The 21,516-nt window shown below is 40.4% G+C and overlaps 1 long non-coding RNA gene across 2 annotated transcripts in view; it reads right to left on the bottom strand.

The window, feature by feature from the left end:
• Window positions 1-21,156, bottom strand: part of LOC146600837 (uncharacterized) — a 58,445-nt gene extending 37,289 nt beyond the window's left edge. For both annotated transcript variants that reach the window (XR_014897309.1, XR_014897310.1), the window contains exons 1-5: window positions 21,007-21,156; window positions 13,756-13,911; window positions 13,153-13,224; window positions 12,587-12,780; window positions 8,968-9,059 (exon numbers count right to left, since the gene is read on the bottom strand). This is a non-coding gene — a long non-coding RNA (uncharacterized LOC146600837). The remainder of the gene's footprint in view (window positions 1-8,967; window positions 9,060-12,586; window positions 12,781-13,152; window positions 13,225-13,755; window positions 13,912-21,006) is intronic.
• Window positions 21,157-21,516: the final 360 nt, after the last annotated feature.

Raw genomic sequence — 21,516 nt, 5'->3', positions numbered from 1 at the left:
AATTCCACTCTGTAGCTATTCACATGACCCTCCGTCCTTTGGACTTGATTTTCCTCCAGTTTTCTCCACAACAAGAACAGTCGTGAGGAAATTTTCCTCAGGCAGTGGCTTCAGGTTTCTATTAAAAACTTTTGCTACTTACAACACTTCTCAAAACCTTTAAAAAACAAACCTTACATTGGAATTATTCAATCAAACAGTATTAAAAGCGCAGATTATGCTTTAGAAACCACTTACAAAGAAGGTTTTTACAGATCAGTGAGGACGCTAGCAAGGAGGGGCCCCTGATATGAATGGAAACGTTTGTTTCGATTCTCATTTATCTCAAGGCCCCGGTGCTTTCTGGACAGTGAAACATTCTTCTCCTCCGTGTGTTTGGAAAAGTGAGGATCGAGTTGCGAGAGAGTGCCCTTGAATGCTCAAGCAAAGAATTTGCTAAGTGGCCTTCTCCGCCAACACAACTCCCATGCAACGGTGGCTTCCCAATCCTCTGCCTTTGACTGCAGGATTACCCAGCTCTGGCCGCCCATCTTTTCTCATCAAGAGGCAGCAAAGCCCTGGGGATTATACCTAATTACCAAATCAGGACCGTTTCTCACGATGAAATGTTTGCAATTTCTCCACATTCTTGAAATGTTAATCAAGCCTTGGTAAACACACAAAACATACAGTTTTATAAAGGTCCTAGAGATCTGAATTTTCCCTGGGCTGCTCAGGGATCTTGGTCGCTGGGTGTGTATGGGGCTGCTCCTATCTGCCTCAATTCGAGACATCCCTGCAATATATGCGTTAACTAAAGAGTAATAGAATACCACTGTAACTGAGATCATATTGATACGGAAAGCAGCTATATTTAAGGAAAACATGAGGAAAAATGGATTTGGGGGTTATCTTTTATATAAGCAATAGATGGGTTAAATGTATCTTTGGCTGTATAATGTACTCAGAGCAAAAATGTGGCCCTGCCTGGTCCCTACTGAAATCAGCAGCGAAGTTCTTTAATAGAAGCCGAATTCATCCCTTAGCGAGGCAGTGACTCGTACAACTATATCAGAAACAAAATCTGCAGCCTCAATCTCAAACCCAGCTTGCACTGACAGCAGTGGAAGTTTGGCCAGAGCAGAGCGCAGCGTTTGTCCCATAACTTGCGTAGCTAAACTCAAGCTTTTCTTCTTCCTGCCATCCAAAGCTTCTTGGGATTAGTCAGGACTGATATTGATGTATGAACATCTTAAAAGGACTGTACATAGCTCCCAGGCTGAAGACTAAACATTGCTGCCTAAAACAGAATTTGGCAGTGATTCTATAGGATGAATCTAATCAGAGCAGACAGATTACAATACATGGTAAAGGCACAGTGTAGAAAAGAAAAAAGGACTTGCTCTGTAGCATTGCATAATATATTCTGGAGAAACTAGAAAACCTTTCAGAGCTGCTGGGACAGAGGGAAATGAACCATTTGTTCCTATGTGAAATAAACAAAAGAAGGAAATGCTCCAGTCTGTCTCCAAACTAGGAAAGGAATGGCAGTGAGAGAAGTGACCAGAAACTGAACTAAAAGAAGTTGGAGCTTTTCACATTGTCCAGTTCCTGACGGTAGCTGCATGTGAAGTGTAAGGAACAGCCCTCTGCGCACCACCTCTTCCTCTGGCCGATCCTGACCAGCCGCAGACCACTGTGTGGAAACACAGCCTTTGGCAGACAGCCCCAGATGCCTGCGCTCCAGTGCCAATAGGCAATAGAGCAGCTCTATTTTTGAGCCCTGGTATGCCGCTTGATAAAGGGAAAATCAAAGCAATCCTGTATTGCACCAGATCTTGTGTGCAGCATGCTACGTGCCAAAGGGCTCCCCTTCCAGACACAAGTGATGAGATTATTTTCCAGAGCAACAGTCCTTTTCAGTAAGGGGATCTGCACTAGCAAATTCATGCAAAGAATGGAAGGACTTGGAATTTGGAAGACAAAACCCAGAACAGTGTTCATTGCAAAATACTTAGCACAGCCTTCCTTGCTTTTTGTCACTAAAGCTTCMTTTGTGGGATTTTGTTTTTAGATGGCAGCCAATTCACTTAATCAGGAAAGAGCACACAAAAATTTACTTCTGCTGTCCGCTTCATTACTGTATAAGATCTCCAAATCACCACTCACCTTCATGAAGTTAGGAACTACTCTAAAGTTTTGATTCATGTAGGAAAACCATTAACTAGGATTTCAGAGCATTAAGTGAAGCCAAGGAACTGYCTTGTCCAGACTTGTTCCCTTACTGGATTTCTCAAGATTTTACATTTCCCTTCTGAAGAAAGCCAGAAATGCCAGTGCTCTTTATCCTTCTAAGCAGAACCCAAACAAGATTCTTGTTTAAGTAAATATGACCATGACTCAGCCTGCAACTGCGATCACACCGCCTTTCTATGGACACCTTATTAAATACTTAAGAGATGAGTTGCCCACTCTTTTAAACAGCCTTATATATCACATTCACAGCTACAGAATTAATGCAGACAGCCAGTGTTCTCGTCTCACTCATAGATCCTGATTTACGTTTCTGGAGCCCACTTCTCAGCTCAGACAAAAAGCTCAATTTCCAAGCTGAACAGTTAGTCCATATGACATCCCCAAGGGGACGTATCTGGAGCCCTCGTGACCAACTACATACAGCCATGTCATATAAGGCCTTATGCAAAATATCAGGCTCTGTCTTAACCTTCCCCTGTGCACACTTCTCCCTGCTGGGAGATTGCTCCAGAACATCCTTCTTCTAGTAGTTAAGGATCTTCACCTAATTTCCAGACAAAAATGCTTCTGCAGAAATMTTTTATCTATTTGATCTTATGACAGCTCTGTTCTTTAATTTAATATTTCTCTCCTAAGTGTTCTCCCTACTTCAGTATATTTATAATCCAAGAATCATCTTTCCTCTTGCTTATCATCCTGTAAAGCTAAACAGATACAGCTTCCTTAGTTTCCAGTGTTACAGCAAGCTGCATATCCTGAGCTGTATACAGCTGTATATAAATGAGCAAAATCAAACTGGTGGAAGTACCTCTATATGAGCCCCACAGCACATCTGATGGCTCTGTTTAGACCTTGGTCTGCTGTAGTAGTTCACTGAATGGGGGTATTTCATTTCASAGGTTCCTGTGCCAAGATCAAGGGAGAAGGTAAACACCTTTCAGCRGCTGGAGATGTCAGATCCTTCTTGACTCTGCTCCTCCAGGCTGAGACTATGGACTCTTCTGCTTCCCCAGCTTCCCACATTTTTCTTCCTTTCATAAGGAACTAGTAGGGGCTTAGGGATCCAAGAGAGGCATTTGGAGGAGGAACAAACAGAARAGGGTTTCATGGTGCTGATGCTTCCCAAGTGAGAGAAGTCAGGCCTGGGAAACAGGAACTCCACTCCAGTGCTGTTGCTGAGAAGATTTCTATTTCCAATTTAAATGTAATTTTAAGAGCTCTTTGTAGCAGTGAGAGTTCACTGCAAGAACCCAAAGGCTTAGTGCACAAACTGTGTCAGGCCTTAGAAAGGGTCCCATCAATTTCAGTGTGGCATGCCTTAGCAACATAAGCTCTTATGCTGCAATCAGGAATGAGGGAGCACTTTAAAAATGCTGGGCTCTGTAATATTTATAGACTCCTACTTCCTGTATCATTCAGTTCTTTCACTTGGCCGTTTGGGCAGCTCCAAGAATTGCTCATCTGTAGCTTGTGATGCTTGGTTTCCCTCATGGAAAGCAAGAGAGAAACAGGCAGGGAGACCTTACAAATATGGAAAGAAGGGACAATCTGTATTACCGGTTTAACAGTCATAGACTGATTCACAATAAATAAAGAAAAAATGAATGGCTGAGTATAAAATAACAGACTACACACATATGCAACACACTATGATCTGAYACACCATAATTCCTGTAGCTCTCACAGGGTAAATATGTGCCCATCACACAATGTTTACAAATCGTCACTAGTGTTTTTCACAGTGATTAATTAGGCTGAAAAATCAGATGGACAAATAAGGAGAGGATTTTTATTCTGGAAGGACAATTCATTGGCCAAAAGGAGAAGAAGATTAAACACTGTGCAGACTTTTCAACTTCAAATATCAACAAAGTTCTTCTAAGTAAATTTAGCAATGGGGAAAGAAGACAGGCAGTTCTGAGAAAATGCTCCCTCCAAAAAGTGCTTGAAGGGAATCCAGTCTGGAGAGCGGAGAACTCTCCRAAGCCAGAAATGGTAAATTGTGACTCAAGTTATGCCCCAGTTTTGCCCATATACAGTAGCATTCATTCAATTTCCGTAGAATATCAAGTAGCTGAAGCTATATTCATAACACATACCTCCAAACTACTTAAAGCACAGCAGAATTTCTRAACTCTAAATCATGTAGATAGGAACTCTAAAAGTAGATATGGCATTCTTCTGCCATATCAATGTTCAGGATAGTCCATGACTGCAACCAGAAAATGTTCAGAACACATGTATAAATGCAGAATGCCATATCTGTTTTTACTGTTGGCATTAGACCTGCAAAATCCAGATATATGAAAGCAAAGCATGAGGCTGTGTTTCAGTTTCTTTGCAGCCGTATGAAAACCTTGGTTTTCTCAAAGAGCCACTCAAGGGGATAACTTACTTTTTCTTCAAACATTTTTCTATGTTTTTATTACTAAAGGAGAAGTGCTGCAGGACTTATTTAGGGAGTGATAGTGGATGACAGATTAAATATGAGCTCACAGTGAGAGACTGTAGCACAAAGAGGCAAATACCATACTGAGATGTGGAGCAGAATTATTTGCAAGACTACGGAGGTAATAATTCCTCTGTACACARCCCTGGTGAGGCCCCTCTTGGAAAACTGTGATCAGTTTTGGGCAACTCAATATAAAGAGGATAGCAATAAAATAGTGCGAATACAAAGAGCAGTGATAAAGATAAGCGAGTTGGAAGGTATGATGTATGAGTAAAAGGTAAAGGAACCTAACCCACTATACATAGCTGAGAGATAGAGAAAAAGAAAGTACAGGAGAGGAAGGGCATGATAATGCCATAGTATTCCTGGGTGGGTAAAAGGCTTGCCTATGTGTGTAAATACATTCCAGAAATACCTATCAAAATGGTAGTTTTCATGGAAATTCAAAAACAAAAAAATCCTCTTCTCCTCCTCAGTTTATAGATATATTTGAGTAGTGAAAAGGAGAAAAGGCATTTATTGAGAAAAGGAGGAACATTTAGGAAAGAAAATAAAATTTCTTTTTAGAGAAGAAAAACAAATGAGAACACACACATGCACATAAAGGCATGTATACACACACACACATAGAAGTTCTCCTAAAGAAAGCTTTTTAAGGAAGCATTATTAGCCAGCTCTAATCAAAGGCTCATGTTCAAACTTCAGTCTGTTCTTGAAGAAAAGCAACAAGACAACCATGAAAAGAATAAAATGCCTCCTTTTAGGATGGAATAACGGAAATGAAAAAAAAGATATTTTTCTGGGTAACTTTATCTCATTCCAGCCTGTTGTTCATGCAGTCTCTTTCCCTTCAGCAGAAAAATGTCCATCATTGTAAAATGGCAGCATTACGTTTGCAAAGATGTCCTTCTGGATGAGTTGGATGGATGATCTCCTTCAAGACTGGTGGTCAGAGAAGAGCAGCTGGCATTGCTCCAAAACAAGAGCTCTTAGATTTCAGACTGTTGAAGCCTTGACTTGCTTRGGTATCTCCAAGCACTCAGGCAAGCGTGATTAATAACAAGGTGGCTGAGCCAGCTGGGGTGGAGGTAGCAACTGAAGCCAGAGTAGGGGAAGACTGTCAAAGTCAGCACTGCTGAATTCAGACAAAGCTGCTATAAGGGAGGGGAAGGAMGGGGAGGGGGGATAAAATACGCTACTGCAGTGTTGATTCCCACTTACAGCTTAGCATTAGCTCAGCTGCACACCTGTAATTAATACATGAAATTGTCTTCTGGAGACATTCTGTTTTATGATGTTGTTTGCATAATCCTTTCACCAGTCTGTCTGTTTCCTGGCAATTTGTGACTTTCCTTCAACTTTCTAATAACTTTCCTGGAAAAAAAAAAGAAAGAAAGAAAAAAAAAAAGAAGAAGAAGAAGAAGCCACTAGAACCAAATGAGCTGTTTAACCTATTTCTTTCTTTTTCTCTCCCTCCTTTATTTTTTCCAGGACAACTAACAGAGCTGAAGCCTCTCATTTTGACTSAGAAATAGATGTCTCTTTCCAACTATTCTGCATTTGACTGGCAGTGTGTCCTGCTTGTAAATCTTCTACAAAAATTGGTGCTTGCTTTTCAAACCTTCAGCTCCAAATATGAGTCAGCCTTTGAATTTATTAGATTGTATTTATTTTCCCTGTATATTCTTCTAAATTAYAGTAGCCATCTTTCCAGTTCCTCTTCTCTCTGTTTTCTCCTGAAAATATATTTCCTGTTGTTGTTAAATAGGCCCTCAACTCTGAAACAATCTTCTCATTCACTTTCTTCTCGGCTTTCTTGCCTAGCGATTACAGTAGAAGTTGAATCCAGACCACGAGAGTTTAGGTTGTTGTTTTAGGGTGGAGAAGATGGGGAAAAGACAGACATTTTCATGTATTTAAAATTAACTGCTCGGTGCACGACAAGTCAATAGGATGCATTCACTGCATGGTGAGCTATGATTAACCAGGAGCCTGACATATATGAAATACGGAGGCACTGAGAATCCCAGAGCAAAATCTCACTCTATTACAGCCTTCTGAGCCACGTACCAATATCACAGCTTCAGTTGTCATCTGCAATACCTGTGTCTTGTCTTCCACAGGAGATATTCAGCRTGTGAGACCGTAGGCACCTAACCACTGCTGAGAAAAATTGAGCAATAGTTTCACAGCAGGATGAGTCCCAAATTATTCCTTGTGAAATTACACACTTCTAACCTGCAAAAATGTATAATTTGGACATGAGTGTGTTTTTCTGCAATAGTTAGAGTTGCTTTTATGTACCCTAAAGAACTGAGGCTGAAAGAAAGTGTTGCCACCTATAAGTACTTGGGAGGGGAGCTATAGCAGGCCTCCTGCTACGATGGAAGCATTGTGCGGGATTCATGTCCTTTTCCTGGGAATTCTCACGTGTTCTTACAGCACAGCCTAATGAAAAGGACATCTGCCAACATTCAGTCCAAACCAGACATCCCAAAACGGATATTTTGTCTGCATCCACAGAGATGAGAAACTTTGAAACATCTTCCTTCACAGATACATAGAAAATTCACATTAGCATTCTTGACCTGTTGAGATGTCCTAGGTCTGTAAAAACCTTTATGTTCGAGATTCAAACCTCCACCTGGACTTTGAACCCAATGTCATCTTTTCCACAGTATACTCCACCAAGAGTCTTTATTTTTGTGCCAACACCCATCTCTGATGAGCAAACATCCACCTAAATTGTATCTAATCCGGGTCCACACTTGCTTATAGTTGCTGCTAAATGAAGCTTTATTTGCATAAAATTCAACCACTCACTCGCTGCAATTCCACAAAGGCTAAATTCATTTAAAAAAGAAAACTTTAAGAAAGGTGCAAGTCTGATGTGAATTCAGCTGAGAACCTCCACCTCACCTAATGCTGGATGTGACTYACATCAAAAGCCACTATAAATAATTTAGATATTGTTGATCAGTACAAGCGCTACCTGACCAAGGGTCATTTCCCCTTTCTAACCCCCATTGGTAACCACCTACTTATGTTACCAAGACAGCTTCTCATGTTAAAAATATTTGTATTGATTTGCTTTCCACAGAACAAGCAATTAAACCCTGCAAAACTGTCAACACTGAATCAGGCAATGCAGAAGTCAGAACTTTCTTTGAGAAATTAACCCACATCCCCCACTTGGTGTGGATGCAAAGTTTAAGCTCCTATGCTGAGATATTGCTAAAGCATTTCAGCCCAGGTCTGTGCATTTACTTTAGGTACATATCAAATGAGGAGCTTCAGAATTAGGTCATCACATGCTTGCCTGGAAGTCCAGCACGAGTGCTGAGAATACATAGAGGAGTTTGACATGTATCCTAGTACTGATACCCTTTAAGATATTATATACTTCCATTCCATTCAAAACTATACCACTTAGCTGAAAACACCCAGCTGGATGTTCAGAGCAACCCCTTTACACCTATAAATACTCTTCCCGCTCCCTCGCTCTAGCCCTGGGAAGAAAGAAACTCTCTCTCCAACAACCACAGTAATCACCTCCAGAGAAACACGTGCAGTTGGCACAGAACGTTTTTGAGTCACCGGCCCATTAGCATTCAGGTCAGGACAAAGGTTATTAAGCAGAGCTCCAGCCTGGTAGCACTATGGAGCCTCCATGCCTCAGGGGAATATTCTCATAATGAGGTGGCCTCACGGTGGAGGGGATGTGCACCTGCTACTTTTAGCCTCATGATGTCGAAATGGCAGAATCATTACTTCCCATCTCCTAGCCTCCCCTAGAGCTGCCAGCAACACCCAAAATGTAGACAAGGGACTGCCACTTTGCTTTAACCCACACGGCCATAAGAAGGCAGGGCTAATGAAAGACAGAGCTTTTCCTCCTCCTCCCTTGATATCCAGTGGCAGGAAAATGGTCAGGCACAAGTTAGAGCTTGCGAATTTAGATATTCAAAGKAGTGGGAAGGGGGATGAGGGGCAAGGGATCCCTATAAATGGTCGTGAGAGATATAAACATTTACAGGGACATCAATCACCAGCTAGGTGAAACTTGCTTCTCTTTTACCTTCAGAAATCCCAATGGACAGGCTGAGAGGGGCTCAGGTAGAAAGAAAGTTTCGTCAGTTACCTTGACGAAGCAARATCACTTGCCTCAGAACAGCTCCACAGAGAGCTCACCAAGAAATGATGTACCAGGCAAAAACTCAGTGTTCTCGAGCAATGTTTGAGACAAAGCCAGATCAGATCAAATCTGTTTACCCACTTACCTTTTACGAGCAGCCAACACAGGGATACAGATAAGGAAGACTGTCCTTTCTCATTCGTCACATAAGTCCATGGGTCGGAAGCAGAAGTCAACCTGAGAAACAGCAGCAAGGTGGAGGCTCAGCAAGGCTCTGCTATTGGAAGAGTTGTGCTGTGGCAAAGTAGGGCATTAACTCTGCTGCCCCTTCCCCTTCAAACTATTCATTGTCCAGGCTGTCCTAAGAGGAACACAGCTTTTGCAGAAGCTTAGCTCACCCTGGGTAAGAGCCATTCCTTGTTTACAGCTACATGTATCCAAAAATCGCTTCTTTGATGTCTAGAGTCTGAGAGAGATTAATTATGCACAACTTACACAGATGCACTACCCTAGTTCCTGCTGCTTAAGGGCTCGGGGTTATTCACTCCCTCAAAAGGTCATTAGTTAATGGCCCTATAATCTAGCCTACATTGACTGAAACCAGATCACATCGACTAGTTTCAAACTTGGTAAGACGACTCAGAATTACAACAAAAATTGAAAGTCTCTGCAAGAGTTTCCAGATGTCACTCAGCCACCAGGCATCATACCGAGCTTGCACATTTGCTGAAGAAAGCCTATTTCTATAGAAATAGCTGAAACCATCCATGGACTGAGGAAGGAAACCCCAAACAGTAACCCTACAGAGGAAAAATGTTAGTTGACAATCAGCCCAGTGCATACACACTTCCCAGAAGACAGGACTCCTTTAAAAATTATAATGGCAATTTATTCATCAGTGGCATTGCAATTCTTTGATTAAAGGACCAGCATTCCTTTTACTGAAGTCACTAGCCTCTTCTTTTGACTCTAGCAGCAAAAGGAGGATCAAAGCAGACTAGAAAAATATGCAGCTCAAAATGACCTCCCCTCCCACTTGAAAACTAGTCTAAGGATACTATAAATGCTCATACTTCAAGGCTTAAGATGATCTCTGACAACATGGAATTAGGACAAAAATCTCCTTAGAAACAATTCTCTCTTACCTTTCTACTTCAGAACTTACTAAATTTTGGAACTTCTTGGAGCACAAGAAACCAGTGAGAAGATGTCAGACTAGATCGACCAGATCTCTCTGGCCCAGTGTCAAATGATTCCTCCATGCTGCTAAATTTTTGGGTTGCTAATACTGTCTACAATTAACTTGGTTTATAATTATTGGCTTTGWTTATCATTTCTAGCTTTAAAAGGGGACTGATGTGAAGAGGTGGAGGTGGCATGCTCATGCTGATAGTCTGGGTTCCTTAATTAATATATCTTTATAGCTCAAGTCTATAATCCTAGGTATGTTTTAGCTGTAGAAAACATGTCCAAGGTCATTTAGAGATTCTATGGGAAATTAGGGAAAAAATTTAGATAGTCTCAACTCTGTTGCAGTGACCTGAACCCAAGACCATTCATCTTCTCTCTATAGACCCTGACGGAACATTCTGTTATTTCTAGTGCATTTTAATGTTTTATTTTGTTTGGGGAGTTCTTCACTACTCGTAGATTTTCTTTGTGTTATTATTCAAGCCCCAGGTTGAGTTTATTTATTTATTTTTGGGTGCACTAGCACAGATTTGAAGGAAATATGTAGGTGGGGAACATAATGCTTCCAACTGAACTACACTGGGAAGTACACACTACAGTAGTTTAAAGATTAAAAATAGGATCATTTGGATGCGTGGATTTGAATATGATTTATGGATCACTTCCAAAGACATTATTGTTGCTTATCATTCAGACGACTGTGAAACTGAGGACTATGTGGGAAATCATGCAAGAGATACATTGCCTATAGAATGGGGAAAATATTAAATCTTAAAGTGGCTGATGCAGCAATTAATATTGCAACCTTCACTGCCTATGCACAGAAGAAAAGGGTAAGATTGCCAAGATGTCTATTTCTCATAAATAACTGATCTCCAGACTTAAAGGGAGAGAAGAGCTTAAATGTATATTATATACCACAGTCCCTCTTACTTTTGCCTTGGAGGAAGTGCTTAAAATATTAGTCACTGGCTAACCAGGAATTCGTATGCAGATATAGGATTCAGATATCCTAGATTGCCCCAGCAGTGCTTGATTGAACAGAGTGCAAAACATCAGGAGAAACAACATCTTTGGCTCCTGCTGTGGTGGCCGAGTGCAAGGAGGAAAACTCTAATCTACCCTGCTGCTGTGAGCATGGAGTGTCATAGCATCCCATAATAAAAATTCAGAGGCAATTATTTAGAAATTTACATGATATTTTTTATCTAGAGGATTTTTTTCTTCTGTTGTCTTGATCACCTACCCAAAGAATAGGTGCCAAATAGAAACACTGATACAGCACTCAAATGCCCAGCTCTCCCAAGTCTGTTTTGAACAGTGGGATATATCTACTGGTTTCATCAAAGCACCTCCTGATTTACAATGGCATAAGTGAGACAAGGTTCGTGTTGTTTGTATTTTATGCCCATCATCAAGAGGACAAACAAGAACATCTATCTGGCCAAGCTGCCCRAAATCAGACCTTTGTTTTGTCACGTACACTTTGTGACAGCAAACAATCAAAGATGCATCTCAGCACATTTATTCCTCAAAGTAACTGATGTGTGAACATCTCAACTCCACACAGAACCAAATACATTTAAATTCACATGCAAACAGTTTCCAGAAGGAAATCTTATAAACATTCGGTCAGCACCTCCATGTCCTTCCCATACCTGTTTCATAGATCCTACTTTGCTCAGAAAGTTATGGATTTTTACCTCATGACCAATCATGACTACACATGAAAAAGCAAACTTTTTTATGTACTAATTCATAAGATTAAAATGGGGCTTTTTCTCTGCTTTGTACTTTTGTTAAGTTATTTGAGAGTTGCTTGATAAAAATAATTATCAATATTCCTTGTCTGGCAGCTGGGGTAGAAGTTTAAACTCTTTGGTTAATGAAGAAAAATTATGAATGTTCTTTGAGAAACTGTTTCTTTACATTTTGAGATATATCAAGATGACTGAAAAATAAATGAGTACTTCTGAATAAAACTCTCAGAAATGAAAACCAATGAGAGGGGGAAACAGACTTTGCACGAAACCAGCAACCAGTTCTACTACAGCCGTTCTTTGCAGGCTGCTTCAAAACCAGCTGTGAAGGTCAGTAACTATTATGGGGGGCACATTTCCAAGCTTTTAATTAAAGGGGCTGGAGGCCAGTGTGCTAAGAGGTTAATCTATGAGTGAAAAATAATAATAAACCTAATTCAACCTCACTATAGTTTTCCATTGGTGTAATTGATTTAGAAGACTCAGACATGGACATACAGAATGAGAGCACAAAGGAGAAGTGTATTATAAAAAAAAATTACATATCAAAGGGTCATATCAAGAGTGTATATATTAACAGCATATATAGTGTCACACAAATATGCCAAATCTTTCTCCAGAGGCCTTACTCACTGGCAACAGTGCAGCGCTAATATAGCCCAAATATTGCCTTCTGAAATGGTTCTTCCATTCACCAGCAAGACCAGGTTCAGCAACACATCAGTAATGTAGTGAATTTGGTAATGAGAGGGAAGATTAAACACATCACATTTTCCTGAGCTCTTGAAACCTAAGTTCAGGATAGCCACTCACCTGCACAGAGTGTGAGGAAAGCAGGGCAGTTCTAGCTGCTGGGTTCTTCCCAGAGAAGGAAAAGCAAGCAGCATCCTCCAGACCTCCAATATTCATTATCCATATCCAAGGTACATCAGTCCCAGTGTCTGTGTGATGAATCTGATGGCTCATCCTTGGTCTTCCAGGCACATTTTCCTATGTTCTTATTCCAGCTGAAACAAAATAAACTATTGATCTTAACAAAAAGACCCAAGAGTCTTATTTGAATGAAGACTGAAAAGGCTTGACCAACTGGAGGCAAGTTTACACATGGTGAAGGGCTATACATCCAGCACAGAGAACACTCAACCATCAGGAAGACATTTTTTTCCTTAAAAAAAAAGGGGGGGGGGGGAGAAAGAAAAAAAAGAAAAAAGGAAATACAGTATGGAAAGTCCTAGTTAGTTCAATTAATTATCCACTGGCCATTTACTTAAGGGACCTAGTTACAAATGTATTCTCATCACAATGACAGGAAATCTATCTGAAAAGTCTGCRAAAAGGCTATTAATGAAGAGAATTTTAATGCCTGTAAGCTGAAATACCTTTTCACTCCTTTTGCCAGTAGTTCCTGTGGGTCATTTCTGGGGTCAGCAGTGGTGTGCAGAGTAAAGACTCTGCCAGTGTTGGAGAAGAAAAAAAAAGAAGAAAAAGAAGTACTTCAGTATTGTCAATCTTTTATCCTTGAACGGTACACTAGAGGCTGACATTTAATACCCTAAGGATATAGATGTTTGAAAGCTGGTTATTGTAACAAAGGAAACCATCCAAACTCTGCAAGACCGAATGGATCAGATAAAGCTGACACTGAGATAAATCTGTTTTACATCCATTCTTGCAAAAGTTTTGCTAATCTATGTAGTTATAGCTTTCCTGGAGCAAAAGAAGAGGGAAGAAAAAAAAAGAACCCTACATTACAGCAAGTCAACATCTTGCCCTTATTTGTAATCTCCAAAGTGTAACATGCTAGTCAGAGAACATTTTTCTCCTAGATCTTGGATGAACTCTATTAAATAGAGAAAGATAAAGGAAAAACTGAAAAAMAGACATAGAGTGAGAGAGGACATGAACATGAACATGCAAGTTATTTCTGGTTGAACTTCCATGTTAACATAGATTCTGTTTGTTTGTTTAACATATTAATTTACATCCTTCATAGACACAGACTCATCTCCCAATCAGTCAGAAACTTTAACACCTACTCTTCATTATCCAGTATTTATACTGCCAGATTGGACTTTCATATGGAAGCCTGGAGCAATACTGGTACAGATGGCAAGATGACTCTCATGAGATTGATGACTCTAAAGAAATATACAGTATTAAGTCAGAAGGTGCAAATGTTAACATTCCAGTGCAGAAAAGAACTATTCCTTGCATACACTTCTTAGGTTTGTTTTCTCATGCATTACAAAGAGAAAGAAAAAGCCCTCGACACACCTCGTAGCTGGCAAACGAATGATAAATTTACTTTATTTTCTTTTGTATGTCAACTGTTCATGCCTCAGGTACTTAACCTTTACTTTAAAAACATGGTTCAGATCCTAGCCTTGAAGGTGGGTGGGGAGGGGGGATGGTGTTCCTGTAAATGTTTCATTTAACAAAGGCAGTACTATAAGAAGGTTCAGTGGTGAGACTCTGAATGGTATTTATTGTTTCAGATTTCAGGGCTTCCATACATCTGCTGCCTGTCAAAGGCAGATACCACATTCATAAAACAAGTGCCCTGTCTGAAAAAGAGGGAAAAAACGACTCTTCTCTGTTGCTCAGCCTCCAGGATTATGCAAGATGGGAAGCTATGGGAAGCAATAGTTCTTATTTGCTGTAAAGGTGATCAAGAAAATCTTTTATTATAAGAGGGCATGGAAATACGACTTTTATGACTTTTTTTTTTTTTTTTACCTTTTAGAGGCCCTGATTCTGCAAAGCTCTTTAACAACAGTCACAAGAAAGGCTCTTAAGCATGATCTTGTACCTCTCCATACTCAATAAAGTACTTAAGAACCTGTTTGGTTGAAGTAGAGCCTTAAAGAAGAACCGTTTATATTTACACTAACTAAGCAGCTCATTTTACCAGGCCCATTACATGATTTACATACTTTATTAGGTCTGGAATGTATATTTCACCCATGGTGAGAAACATGCTCATTCATTTCTTATGATATCATAGTCTTCTCCATGGTAATCTGGTGCTATGTGAGGAAAAACAATAGAAGAGAAAACTTTTCATGCCGAGATGAAGACGGATAAGGAATTATGTTCAGCCGGGTGGGAGAAGAAGAACAAAAACACAGAGCCCCTGATTCTGAGGATCTGATTTATTTAGTATCTGGCATTGGCCATAAAGTGTGGGCAATGAAAAGAGGAGCTGACCTCAATGCCTCCTAAGCAGCAATCAGAAATCCATTTCAGTGTGTGAGCATTTAATTAGCTTCACTGAGTTTACAAGACCTTCACTCATTTTAAGATACTCCAGGCAACTACCCCATGCATAAGATTACTCTGAATCTGGAATGCCAGCCACTTAGGAAGAATGTCTGGAGAGTTTTAATTGAAGGGGACTCCTTTGTTTTTATATCTGTTTGATGTGCCATCATGTTTCCTTCACCACAAATTTACATCAAGGGATGCAACCAGTCCAAACAATGGGTTTAATCAGTAAATTACAGCAAGCCTTTGAGAAAGTTTAAGGTTGTTCTGTGTCTAGGAAAATTCAAATAGAATCATAAAATTTTTAGCACTAATCTAATTGTTACATAGTGCAGTCACTGCATCACTTTAGGCATTTTGGGAGAGTCATCACTTTCCCTTCTTCAAGAGGACCTGCAGTATATTTTCTACATGCATTTATTGCATGCATACAACAAATATATATGAAGTAGGATTAACTACTAGGAGGCAATTATTAATTTTATTATGGCTTCATGAGGTCTGTATATCAAGCTCCTCTCCCTGGCAAGGATGAGGCATTGCTAAATACAGTTAATTTCTGGGTTGATCTTATTTATATACTGGACACTAATCCCTTTCATATATCTCATGTGGTTCTTTCTTCTCAGAGATACTGTCCCTCAGTGACCTTCTCTGAGCATTTCATTAAATGCCTTCAGCCTCAGTAAATTACAGCACTTTAAAAACATTGAGTTTAGCATATAAAAAGAGAGAGAGTTTCTGTACATTGCCATGGGATAAGGTGCAGTGAAAATCCCATACAAGCTGAACTGTACTTCCTAATCAAATGGGTGTAACAGATGGCTGCTAGAGCAAGCCATCACAATGGAAATATCTGCAGTTCTCATGGTAACGGAATCTGCCAGGTCTGAGGGATTTGCTGTTTTCCAGGACATCTGAGCTGCAATCTCTTTCGAGCTGTCTAGCAGTCTCAGTCTCTCTCTCTCACTCTCTCAGCATGATGGAGATAGAGTTGAAAGGTGGAGCCTGATTTTGCATTCCAGCTGTGATTAAAGACATGCACACACACACATGCACACACTCAGAATCAATAGCACTGCATATTCATTATGCTATCTAGAACCTCATTAACTGTTCAGAAAGAACAGCAAGGAAATTTTAATATGCCTTCTTCTTTAGGGAGGAAAAGAAAGAAGGATAATGGGGAAGAGGGGGGAGAGAGGAGGATAGCATGTACATGGKGAATTAAGATGCATGAGATGTACCTTTTAATAAAGATATGGAGCAATGTTAAAACTAGCAGTTATTTTCATTTTATGGCAGTATGTCAAGATGACTTAACATAGCAGGATGAAACATCTGGCCTGAAAAAAAAAATCATGATGTCAAATTTCCAAAACATAATATAGAATCTATGGAAGAACGAGAAGAAGAAGGGAAAAAAAGGGCAACTGTGTACCTTCTTACTAAATGAAAGCATATGACAGACCTCCTGGTACTGTGTAATTAGAAAGATGATCCTTCTCATAAGGTGTAGGATAGCATAAAGACAATGAGCTTTAATTATATATCTAAAGAACTGGGTTTAAACCCATAGGATTCTGTTAAAAGGTTCTTATATTTCTGCATGCAATTCAGAATCATCAGGAAGAAAATAATCATTCATGAGACTGTTTTATTAAAGTCTTTTCCTTCAAATTCCTATCAGTTTAAAGAAATAAGAAGTATACTGCCTTCTTTGCTGTACTACCTGCTAGCAAGCACACAGAGGGTTGATTCACAGCTGCCTGTTCTCTTGGGCATTTGAGCCTGAAGATCAGACAACATATAAGAATTCAGCTGTGGCTCAAAATGGAAACAAAGAGGACCATTCTTAAGCAATGTGAAATGAAAAGCTACAGGCTGTAGACCGTAGCCCTTAGCATGCTGATCCACAATATTGTCCTTGAGGGCACTATAGCTAAATACATACGACAGCCAAAGAGATAGGGAGAATGCTTTCCAGAGTAAAATGACTAGGTCTCCTTTTTTTCATGATGAAGAATAAGCCACGCAATGTGAGCCCATAAAGTGCCCTCTCAAGAACTCAGTATTGTAAGATGGTATTGTCTACCTATCATGCAGCATTCAAGAACATTTTATATGACCTTTTCTAAAGCCTGGACTGCTTTTACCACAACTGTATTCTCCTGAAATAAGGGTCATGATGATTTCTGGATGACAAATTTAATTCTAAAGTTGGTTGGTTAGTTTCAAACAGATGTGTAGAGCTCATTTACAATAGCTCTGCATTATACCTTCAGAGACCTCCAAACATGTTAACTAGTTCAGAAATTACTGCTGTTGCCAAGCAAAGGTATCTGCAACAGCAACAGCATAATAGTGATGATAGTTTGCATTTATATTGAGCCTTAAGCACCGAAGGATTTAACAACATGAGGGACACAGTTGGCCACCTCCACTCACAGTATGCAGTGCCCTGATTCATGAGCAGTTCCTCTAAGTTCAATACAGCAGATTCTGCTGCAAGGTGCAAGGCTGCACAGCAATAGTAAGTAGTGCCCAAATTCATGTCTGCTTTCTGCCACACTTGTGTAAACTAAACAGCGCATTGACTCCTTCACCTGATCATGAAAGGCAGCCACTTCTGGAGTGAACTTGGTCTTTTCAAAAGAATGCCACATTCAGCTGAAGCAATAGAAGATTTTTGAGATCTTTTCTTAAAATATAGCCATTCCAATCAGAAAGGTAGTACATAATTTTATCTTTTAGCAGAGAAAAAGCAGCTCTGGATAGGAGTGAGGTGACAGAGAAGAGCATGAAGGGGTGGTTCAGTTCATCATCTCATTATCCAGTGTACTACACGCCTGGATTTCCCCATAATGCCAACTCAGACTGTTGAAGCCATGGGCACACATACCATACTTCTTTAATTTGCTGTCAGCTCTATGTGCACAAGCATTCTGCAAACACAAACATCAATATGGTTGGTCAAAAATTATTGTTTACTCAACTTGGAATATATCCACGGTTAACACTGTAATTCCTGTAGCAATCAAGCCAGCTTCCACAATGACACAAGCAATCAGAAATTCATTTGTACATTTTTGTCTGATAAAGCAACACCTCAAGTAACAGGCTGTTCCACGCTGCACCGCTGTTGATTCTGATTAAGAGATTGGAGTGCCCCTTACTTAACAGTTCATTGCAAGCTATGATTCAGACTAGATTCTTACGAAAGTGGAAACAACTGCTACACACTGTGATCTACGGAGCTCCTAGCCTTTTCCTTTACGCTTTGAATTTACCCATTCTCATGGTCTTTTTTCTCCTCAAACAACTAACCTTAGCTCACACAGAACACAAACATATCTGCAAAGATCTCTTTTTCCTGGGGTACCATTCCCTCCGATTCAGGACACTTCTGCCTCAGTTTGTCAACATCTCCTGCCCACTGCCCCCAGTCGGTCCACTTGTTTGGCTCACCTTGCAATGCCATGTGTCTGCTTATCCTTGCTTTACAGCSTAGGTCCCTAAGCCCTATTGCTTCACCAGGCCACCTGGACTACTCATTTCTGTCATACTTCTCCCACATGACAGTATTCTTCCTTGGAGATCAGGACAGCAAGAAAATATCCCCTGACTGTTTCCAAGGCAATAGTCCAAGAAAGTGTCACTTCCCCTGTCAGAATAGCTGTATGTATGAGGTTCAACACTAGCAAGCTGTCCCAGAATCCCAGGACATCTGGGAAGCCTTAGCAGGTTCTCCTGTATTCAGCTTTAACCATGCCTTCCTAAACCGTTGTCCATGCTTGAGTCCTGACACGCGCTTCTCAACTCCCACATGTTATTTCAGGTACATGTGACCTAACGGCTCCAACAGACCTCATGGTCTCTAACAAAGCTCAGACACTCTTCAGTCTGACTCACTGGTGGTCCTTGTTCTTCCCCAGGCTAGATTAGATCTTTGTCTTTCCACTTTAGGGTGTGTTTATTTCTTAGAAGCTGAAGATTCAGGAAGCCCTCCATTAGGTACACAGTTTCTGTCAATCCAAGCTTAACTGTGGTCCCCAACCAATCTCAGCACAGACAGAAAAATCATCAGGACTTAGATTAGTTAGGTGATGCAAGCTAGTATCATGAAACTCTGAAATAGACCCTCATGCTATTTCAGTTCTAATGGGGCACATTTCTGCCTGGTTGGCAGACACTTTTCAATCAATTGCTGCTTTTGTGCTGACAGCACTGGATTACAGGAGTTGCTCTTGTCATTTATTTGACCTCCATCTTCCATTATTCTTGCTTTCTGGACAGGAGCTGAGGGACCTGATTTCTAACACTAACATCTATGAAACCGAGAAGGAATCTTCCCCTACCCAACAGGCTTGGATTTCCAGCTGCGATAGAAAGCATGCCATAAACCTATGCCAGCACACATTCACTGAGGATCTGACCTACTGTATTTACCTTCTGAGGGATCCCTGGGATTTGGCATTTTAATGATAACAAAGGGGAAAAAAATAAAACTAAACATCCTCTTTTACTTAAGGTTGGTTCTTCCTAGCAGTTTCCTGCAGAGCCTCTAGACCTCAAATTCCTCAGCCAGAGAGCCTTTCCCACCCCTGCAGGGACTTAATACACTTCACATACCACACTGAATCTGCTCCAGTCAATCAACTCCTGCAACTCCCTGCAGGCTTCCAACACCTGCTAACAGGATGGGACAACAGAAGAGCCCTGCCCCACCCATTCACACATAGTATTGCCTTATTCTTCAAAAATATTGCTCAGAGCATGACGTTCTATTACAGGATGCTCCTATAAATACACTGCACTTTCAGCAGGAGGAAGCAAGCATGCTCTAGTAAATATTTTAGCAATGAGGTGGCATGGGGTTCTTAATGCTTGTCATTTTTCAATATAAGAAGCTCTCTATCAGAAGGTGCTTTATACTCAAGGGAGGGAATGTGAATTCTAACAATAACAGGAGAGCCAGCGGCCAACACCTTATCAGTATTAGCTTTCCTTGAAAACATGTTTGGTTCTTCCTCCACTCTACCAGCTAATGTTCAGGAAGCAGTTGATTTAATATGAAGGTTCATAATGTCAAGTTACAGACACCAAGATAGGGAAAGCTGGGAAGGTATAATTGGCAAACCAACAAAAAAAAAAAAAAAAAAAATAATCTCCAAGACAAAAAAAAAAAAAAAAAAAAAAAAAAACAACTTTTCTCCGTCTGTCTGTTTAGCTGTGTGACAGCAGGGGAGTGGTGGGAGGACTAAGGTAGAACGGAGCAGAGCACAGTGCTGAGGCCAGTGTGCCAGCAGGGGGTGGGGGGATGTGGGCTTTAGAGATGACTCTGCTGCCACTAACCTAAATTTTATGGGGACAATATTGACTACTGAGAACAGAAATGCAGTAACTGGGACTACCTAAAACGGGGGCAAAGAGAAGGACCTTATTTTACAGCATGCCTCAGCCCAGGAGGAAGAGCTCCATGGCAACATGCAGGGATCTGTTATTCTTCCATTTATGCTCAACCACAGCTCCTGGCATTGATGTGATCTCTATGCCATGATAGCAGAAAAGATCTTCATTCCTCTTTCCATACAAATAGTGAAATATCTTTCCTAAAACTTCTTCACCACAGTGGCAGGGACAAAAGGGTTTACAAGGCTTTGCAAAACTTGTCTGGATGCCTTACTATTTTGCAAGGTATGGGAGCTCAACAGACTGATTTCTACATGGCTTTGAAAACTGTTTTCTGTTGCAGATGATGAACATACCAAACCCTGCACTGTGCAAAGACTTGTGCAAAGATTAAATTTCATGCATGTGACTTTTTCTAGAAACTAGACATTTCACAGACACACTCACATACACAAAAAGAACAAATCATGGTGCAAAAATGATCCCATTCCACACACCTTCTCTTTCACCAGCTAAAAACTAAAACTCCATTGCAATGACTGGGACAAAGATCATACCGTATTTCCTTTAGATAATTGAAGAGAAGAACAAAATTAGGACCATGGCAAGTGCAATATTTCATTCTTTCCCTTACATACTCAGCAGACTTTGTAATCACGCTTCCTCACTTGACAACACCCTTCCTGCAAGTATGGAAATGGGCAGCGGCTGTTTCTGGGATTTGTGAAATGTCATCTTATCAATGCTACTATAAAAGAGAGAGGACAGACTGTCACCTGACTACAAAATGGGAGATACGTTCTGTTGCTTTCCTCTAGAGGTGACCTTGGACCCCTCTCTCATTTCCAAAGCTTATCATTTAGATGCTCAGCTCATAGGAGGAGCAGAGAAGCATTTTTTACCGTATGTAGAGTGTAAGCACAATGACTCCATCTCAGGTGAGGTAATCTGTCTGTATAAAAACTTTCCTTTTTTTAATGTGAAGCTTAAAACATCTGCAAAGACATCAAAAGAGGAATGAGCGTGCTGCATAGTAACACAGTGCAGCTGACAACTAATTGATCTAA

This window comes from Rhea americana, unplaced genomic scaffold (assembly GCF_003343005.1).
Source record: "Rhea americana isolate MKP2758 unplaced genomic scaffold, rheAme1 scaffold_115, whole genome shotgun sequence".
Lineage (NCBI taxonomy): Eukaryota > Metazoa > Chordata > Aves > Rheiformes > Rheidae > Rhea > Rhea americana.
This window is presented reverse-complemented; position numbering and strand designations above follow the sequence as displayed.